Here is an 8,282-nt window from a genome sequence, read left to right on the forward strand (position 1 = left end):
TTTTTTTTTTTTTTTTAAGATTTTATTTATTTATTCGACAGAGATAGAGACAGCCAGCGAGAGAGGGAACACAAGCAGGGGGAGTGGGAGAGGAAGAAGCAGGCTCATAGCAGAGGAGCCTGATGTGGGGCTCGATCCCATAATGCCGGGATCACGCCCTGAGCCGAAGGCAGACGCCCAACCGCTGTGCCACCCAGGCGCCCCAAGTTCATCAGCATTTCAAAGGCTCTTTTTTCTGGCCCCCAAACTGGGGGGCCCGCCCGCCTGCAGTCTCTTGGCAAAGCCTGCGGGAATGAAAAAGGGTCCTTTCCCACCCCCGTGGCCTACCACACCGCACGGGGCTTCTGGAAAACTCAGTGCTGCGTACTGATTTTAAGCTCTTCTAAAACTGTCAAGTAAAGGGGGCACTTGGCTGGCTCAATGGGCAGAGCATGCAACTCTCGATCTTGGGGTCCTGCGTTCAGGTCCCACTTCGGGTGTAGACAGTACTTAAAAAATAAGTAAATACACAGGCAGAGAATTTCAGTGAATATCACCAGAAAGTCTCATTGGCCATGATATTTAAAATCAGTACCTATATAATATTCTTAGCAGAGAACAGTGTCGGAACTCAGGTTCTGCGGCTCGCTGCTGAAAAATCAATATTCCAGAGACATATGATGGTGGGAAAGGAAAGGCTTTATTCAGGAAGCCGGCAACCTGGGAAGCCGGTGGACTAATGTCTTAAAGACCATTTTTCTCCCGCCCAAGGGAAGCCAGAGGGTTTTTAAGGGGAAAGCACAGGAAAAGGGGATGGGGGGCGGGCGCAGGAGAAGCAGGTGCTCAGGAAGTCAGTCCTAGGTTAGTCCTAAGCGACATGACCCTGAACAGACTTGCTGGCATCACCCATGGCTGTTTTCCAATGTGGTCAGGCCTTGTCTTCTAGGAAAGTCTGGCCCTTCACTCCCCAAGGCCATGGTCTGCAAACCTCAAGGAAAGTTAAGTTAGTTCTGCTCCAGACCAAGGGACTTAGGTCAGCAAGCAAGGAGCCCATAATCCTTCAGGCCAGTTAGAACGCTGGTTCAATATCATTCCATAAACATAGTGGGTTTTTATATTTTTCTATTTAAATCAAGTGAATGTATTAGTTATTCAGAAAGTTAAATTTTATAAAATTATTATGTTAAAAAAAAAAAACAAACAACCATGGGTGCCTGGCTGGCTCAGTCAGAAGAGTGTGCTACTCTTGATCTTGGGGTGGTGAGTTCGAGCCCCATGCTGGGTGTAGAGATTACATACATACATACATAAATAAATAAATAAATAAATAAATAAATAAATAAATAAACAACGGGAAAAATATACAGCCCAGGTCTTCACTGAAGTTTCATCTGTAATTGCAAAATATAGGCTCACCCTAAATGGGCATAGAGCAGGATTAATAAACCACAGTCCGCCCAGGGGCTGCCCGAGGCAGTAAGAAAGGATGAGGAAGATCTCGGTGAACTCGCACCGCACGCTGTCCCGGGTATTTCCTTCAGCAAAGACAGTGAGGTGCAGAAGAGCATTTCTAGTGTGTTTCCTTTTAGGTAAGAAAGAAGAAGAAATAAAGCTTTCATGGATCTGCTCATTTGTGCAAAAAGCAACATAAGGAAGATAAATCAGGACCTGAAGGGGTGAGTTACCCCACCTGTGGGTGACGATGGAGGGGAAGGACGCAGGGGGCGGGGGGCGAGCAGAGACACTCCCGGGGCAGACAGTTGGAACCATGCGAAGCTTTTACCTTCTCAAAAAATGAAATGAAATCAAAAGGTTGAGAAAGAGGGCGCCTGGGTGGCTCAGTTGGTTGAGTGTCTGCCTTCGGCTCAGGTCATGATCCCAGGGTCCTGGGATTGAGCCCCGCATTGGAATCCCTGCTCAGTAGGAAGCCTGCTTCTCCCTCTGCCTCCGCCCCTCCCCCCCCCACTCATGCTCTCTTTCAAAGAAATAAATAAAATCTTTTTAAAAATAAAGGATGAGAGTGGGGTGCCTGGGTGGCGCAGTTGTTAAGCGTCTGCCTTTGGCTCAGGGCGTGATCCCGGCATTCTGGGATCGAGCCCCGTATCAGGCTCCTCTGCTGGGAGCCTGCTTCTTCCTCTCCCACTCCCCCTGCTTATGTTCCCGCTCTCGCTGGCTGTCTCTCTGTCACATAAATAAATAAAATAAAAAAAAAAAAGAAAAAAGAAAAAGAAAATAAGGCAACGCTCCATGGCAGGTGGGGCCATGTCCCCCACCAGTGAGAGGGGAGTGCCCACCGGCCAATCGTGGACAGCATGAACATCCCAATAAATTATAACAAAGAAGTATAACCCATTGAGTAAAATACGAATTTATTTTTAATTTAAGAATTCATGAATTCACAATGATTCAAAGAAGTAAGTAAGTGGACGAGACGGGAACACTCTTTTTCACCGATAAATGCAGTGGCCTTAGGCTTAGGCCTTGGGCTGCCAGAACTTGGCAAAATTTGGGCAAAGTCCCTTAGGGCAAAGGGTTTGGACAGTCGGTGTGCTGAGAATTCTTGCAGATCTCACTTTACAGTAGAGAAACCAGCAGACCCCATGTTAACAGCAGAGTCCAAACATTTCCAGGAACCTGGCTCACTTGGTAGAGCGTGCGACTCTTGGTCTCGGGGGTGTAGAGGTTACTGAAAATAAAGTCTTCAGGGAAAAAAAACCCCAAACCTATCTTCAGGAACAGGACAGACTGACATTGCATATCTTCCTGACAGTTCCTGGAGAGGAGCACGGCGCCTTTCCCCTGACTCTCCTCAAAGCGCATGATCGATTGTCATCAGCGGAAACCTCAGATAAACCCCAATCAGTGGATTTCTGCAAAATAACTGGCCTGTGCTCACGAAAGACAAAGATCTGTGAACTGATGAACTCTTCCAGACGAAAGGAGACTGCACGCCCTTGACAGTGAAATAGAACGCCGAATCCTGGAGTTTCTTTTGCCACGAGGACAGGCAACATCTCGTGAAAGTCTGTTTATTTGATAATGATATTGTCTTTCTTTATTTTAATTTTATTTTTTTATTTTTTTTAAAAGATTTATTTATTTATTTGAGAGAGAGATAGAGGTAGTCAGAGAGAGCACAAGCAGGGGGAGAGGCAGAGGGAGAAGCAGGCTCCCTGCTGAGCAAGGAGCCCATGTAGGGCTTGATCCCAGGACCCTGAGATCATGACCTGAGCTGAAGGCAGATGCTTGACTGACTGAGCCACTCAGGCGCCCCGATTATATCTCAATTGAAAAAAAAAAAAAGACAATAGGGGCACCTGGGTGGTTCAGTCGGTTAAGAGTCCAACTCTTGGTTTTGGCTCAGGTCATGATCCTGGGATCATGGGATCCTGGCCTCACATCAAGCCCCACGTTGGGCTCTGTGCTCTGCATGGAGTCTGCTTGTCCCTCTCCATACCCCTCTGCTTCTCCTTGCACACACACTCTCTCAAATGGATAAATAAAATCTTTTTAAAAATTGAGATATAATTGACATAGAACATGATTATTAGTTTCATGTATATAGCATAATGATTCGATATGAAAACGGTATTGTCTTACTGTTGATTTTCTGGTTTTGCTCATTGTAATGGAGCTAAGAGAATATTGAGTGAATACACATGGACGTATTGATGAGCAAAGGGACATCTTGTCTGCAAATTACCCTCAAATGACTCCGAAAGATCAGTGTGTGTGTGTGTGTGTGCGCGTGTGTGTGTGTAAAGAGAGAGAGAGAACAGCCAGATACATCAAATATAGGAAAATGACAGAAGCCTAAGGGAAGAGTATACTGTAATTCTTTGTATTCTTCTTCCAAATGTTCTGAAATTATGTTTAAAAGAGTTTTCAGGGGAAAATGCAACCTCAGCCTGACACCACTAGCAAACCAATTCCCAGTGGATTAAAGACGTACGCGTACAAGGCAAAGGTATCAGTCAACTGGGTTAAACTTCTTTTTTACTTTTAAGATTTTGTTTATTTGACAGAGAGAGATCACAAGCAGGGGGAGCTGCAGGCAGAGGGAGAGGGAGAAGTAGATTCCCTGACGAGCAAGGAGTCCAATGCAGGACTCGATCCCAGGACCCTGGGATCATGACCTGAGCTGAAGGCAGACGCTTAACCGACTGAGCCACCCAGGTGCCCCCCCTGGATAAACTTCTTACAGTAAAATTAAGAGCTTCTGGGCATTGAAAGCCACTGTAAGGACTCCGAAGACACCAGCCTCTGGTCAAAGGGAGCCCCTCCCTGGGCCAGTTTTGGCAGGTGGCTGAAGGAGAGGTGCTGGGGCCACGGTTTCAGGTGACCCAGGCACTTCCGTGTGCCCAGGACCCCACTCAGCCAATACCAAGCATCTTGTCTGATGGTCCTCTGTTGTGACTTGTTGGGTCCCCTAGAACCAGCTGAGGTGACAGGCTTCTCTGGCCACTTTCTCACTCGGTGCCCAGTGTCCTGTGGCCCCATGGTCAAGTTCTGTCTCATTTTCGGAATGATGTACATTTCCTGGCGGGGAAGGCCTAGCCTCGCTCCGGGGCCCTCGGGTGTGCGCCAGACTCCTGCTGGGGCTCGACAGAAACGCAGGACATCTCTTTCTCTATCATGGATGCTTCTAGCCCCAGGGGATCTGCTGGGCCTGGGGGACCAAGCAGGAGGGTGCTTGCTCTGCAGTTGCTGCTGCAAAGCCTCTCCCTTGCCCTAGGTCCTGTTCACAGTCGGCAGCCTTCTGTGTCATCCAGTAAATGTGTCACAGTAGGGTCCCCAAGTGCAGAATAGGCTGCACCCCAAACCCAAAGAGACCTACCAAGTCTCTGTTCCTTTTCTCATGGCAGGAGGTGCAAAGTGCAATAACCTGTATTTACTTCTGAGGGGATGTCTGACAGGTCACTGAAAGGACGAGTCCCTGACCCCCCAGAGTGTGCGTCTCACCAAGGCCACCCTTGTACTCGGCGTTTCCTGCTCCTCCGATCAATCACACGACGTCGGCCGTATATTGGACCAAGGTGGTTTGGGGGGAAATGCCCAGAGCATCGAGGTCCCTCCAGACTATGTTGGGATAATTCAAGTAATCCTGGGGCGACACGACCCTTGTAATGCTGTCCATCCCCGCAAAGGCAAACTGCTTCCGATTCTCCTTCCGCATGGGAATGGAAATGAATGCAGCCGCCGCGTGTCAGCTCCTGGAGCCTGTTCACGCGCTCTGACAACTACATCCCATCTGACAGCTGCTGCCGAAGGGCCAGCCAGTGAATAAGCTGGGGATGTGCTGCCAGCCACCACCCTCCAACAGCTAAGGCCTTCAGCGCGGCAACTTCCTCCCAGAGGCAATCTCGTTCTTGGATATACTCTTGGTGATTGGGTAGCCATTGCAGGACACGCCACTTGGCTTTTCCTCCTCCAGTATCTCCTACTCTATAGGCCAGGGAGCCAGTGTGTGACTCTGCCTGTGTCAGAGGGTCCCCAAGACCAGCCCGGGTCCCATGATGTGCTGGGAGAGCCCCCAGGACTCAGCAATAGCGGTGCTCATATTCCAACCCCTTGCGCTCAGTAGAAGCCATGCTGGATTCCGGCCAATGCGTGCAGGGCAAAACCAGCAAGGGGGAGAAGGCACATGGGCTGAAGACTAGGGAAGCAGACACAAGCTTCTGGAGTCACACAGGACATGCTTCATTCCTCCAGCAATAAGAGGTGACAACACGTGTGAGTTGTGGCCAGCTGGGAAAGTTCATCAGAGACTCAGCGTGTTTTCACTGGGTTTTTACTGGGGGGCTGGTCATGTAGGCACCATCTGTCTAGCACAAACCACAATTCCAGACTCCCCAAAGGAGAGCAGATGCTCCCCATAAAGCCAGACAGGTTAGGCATGGTTGAGCCATTCTTACAGGTTAATGGTGGGAAACCTCCCAAAATAAAAGTTAGCAGATGTCAGCCAAGGGCCAACCCTGCAAGGACAGCTGTGACAGCCGCGTAGTGCAAACTCTGTTTTGCACAATGCCAACCTCCCAGTATGACCGGCCAATGATACATCTAGGAACCAGGGAAATGACCCAGGGCTCTCAAGCCTGGCTCATTCACTGTGAAATGGAACTTGGCTAGGACTCTTTTTAGGGAGGCCCAGAACTCACTTGGGTTTGTTACCTGACTCCCCATGGCCGCTGTGGTCTGGGATGGGTGATAAGAGATGCCATGATAGAACGGGGTGCCTGTGGAACAAATGGAGATACTAAGAGGCAGAAACAACAGAGCACAGCACACACCTGTCAGAAGCCAGGTGTCAGTGACTACCATGACGGCTGGCACCATCAGGATGGAAGGGTCTAGGGGCGCCTGGGTGGCTCTGTCAGTTGGGTGTCTGCCTTCGGCTCAGGTCATGATCTCAGGGTCCCAGGATGGAGCCCCATGTCGGGCTCCCTGCTCAGCGAGGCGTCTGCCTCTCCCTCTGCCTCTCACTCTCTCTCAAATAAATAAATAAAATCTCTTTTAAAAGAAGAATGGCAGGGTCTAGAGCGATGGCTCACAGAAAGTGGGGTACCTAGTGATGACAAAAACAGGCAGCTGATGAGGGTACACTGCTTAACAGATATAACCAAAGGAGATCGAGAACCGATAAGCAGCTAAGTCCGCCGAGCCGGTGGGAACTCATGATCCCTTGCCTGTTTCCAAACCCAAATCAGTCCTCAGATCCAGAACCCACTGACCGAAGCAGAGACCTTGTGAAAACCTTGCGACACTATGGCCAGCGCCCCCTGCCCAATCCTCCCCTAATGGGATCTGTCCTGTGTACGCAGGTCACTGTCTGCTCGCTATCAGTTCAGTGGTTTCCAGGGGGAGGGAGCGGAAGGGCAGCCAGGCCAGCTGGGCATTCATGGCTGTGTTTCTTTGAGCTCCCACGTCACACCGAGCCTGGGGGCCAGGCAGAGCACAGGCTTCTCCTCGCAGGCCCTTCTGGAAGGGTGCGGAGATAGAAAACCCAACAAGGAAAACGGAGAGGGACAAGGGCAGCCAGGGAAGGGGCTCGAGAGTCCTGGCAGGTGCCTAAGGGGCCTCAGTGCCCGAAGGGCATCAGGCTGAGGAAGACCAAGGTCAGAGCCATGAATCAGTGAGGGACTCTGCTGGTGGAGTGTGGGCTGTGGGCGGGTTGGGCTGAAAGCCCAGAGCAAGATGTGCCAGCATCAGAGGTCTTTCCTCCCTTCCTTCTTTCCAGAGCTTACAGTGGTGACCTGCGAAATTCATGTCCCTTCTGATGTGAAGGGCACTTGTCACTTCTGTGGCATTCTTGGCAAAACAGAGTCTAACCTCAGTCTAACCACCTGACAACATCAGACAAACCAAACTATTCCATGGAAGAATGGCCTGGTGGTCCTTAACAGTGCCGAGATGCTGAAAGACCAAGACAGGCTGAGGGACCGTCCAGCTGTCCCAGACCGGAGGAGGCTAGGGACACTTGACCCTCCATGAGATCCTGGACCAGTAAAAGGACATTATGGGACAACGATTGAAATCTGGATAAGGTCTATAGATTAATAGTCCTGGATCAACGTTTCTCTCCGGGTTGTAATCATTATACCGTTGTTACCTAACAGGCTAGCATTTGAGGAAACTCGGTCAAGCATATACAAACATTCTTTGTACTATGCATAAAAACAACTTTATTGAGGTATACAGCTGGCCTTTGAACAATATGGGTTTGAACCGTGCGGGTCTACTTATATGCGGATTTTTTTCAATACAGTACAGTACCGTAGACGTATTTTCTCTTCCTTATGATGTTCTTTTCTTTTCTTTTTTTTAAAGATTTTTTATTTTTTTTTACCAGCAAAAAATGCGTTTATTTGGGATTAACAGAGGTTACAATTCAGGACCTGCAAGCTATGGCAAAACCATAGCCGAGTTCAACAAACAAAGGAGAGGGACTTATTTTATGGCAAAGAAGGAGGAAGTTGGGAAAGGTTGTTTTGAAGGAAAGTCCATTGCAGAAAAGCAAGAATTGGGGGTGATGACAGTTTTTCATTGTCTGGGTTGCAGGGGTAGTCAATTTCTTGTAGGACATGCAATGTACATCTCAACACCCAGCGTGGGGCTTGAAGTCACAACTCCGAGATCAAGAATGACACGCTCTACCGACTGAGCCAGCCGGGCGCCCCTTTATGATTTTCTTAATAATATTCTCTAGCTTATTTTATTGTAAGTCTATAGTATATAAGACATGTAAAATACAAAATGTGTGTCAATTATGTTATGGGTAAGGCTTCTGGTCTACAGTAGGCTGT

The sequence above is a fragment of the Ursus maritimus genome, unplaced genomic scaffold, assembly GCF_017311325.1.
Source record: "Ursus maritimus isolate PB19 unplaced genomic scaffold, ASM1731132v1 scaffold_5, whole genome shotgun sequence".
Classification (NCBI taxonomy): Eukaryota; Metazoa; Chordata; class Mammalia; order Carnivora; family Ursidae; genus Ursus; species Ursus maritimus.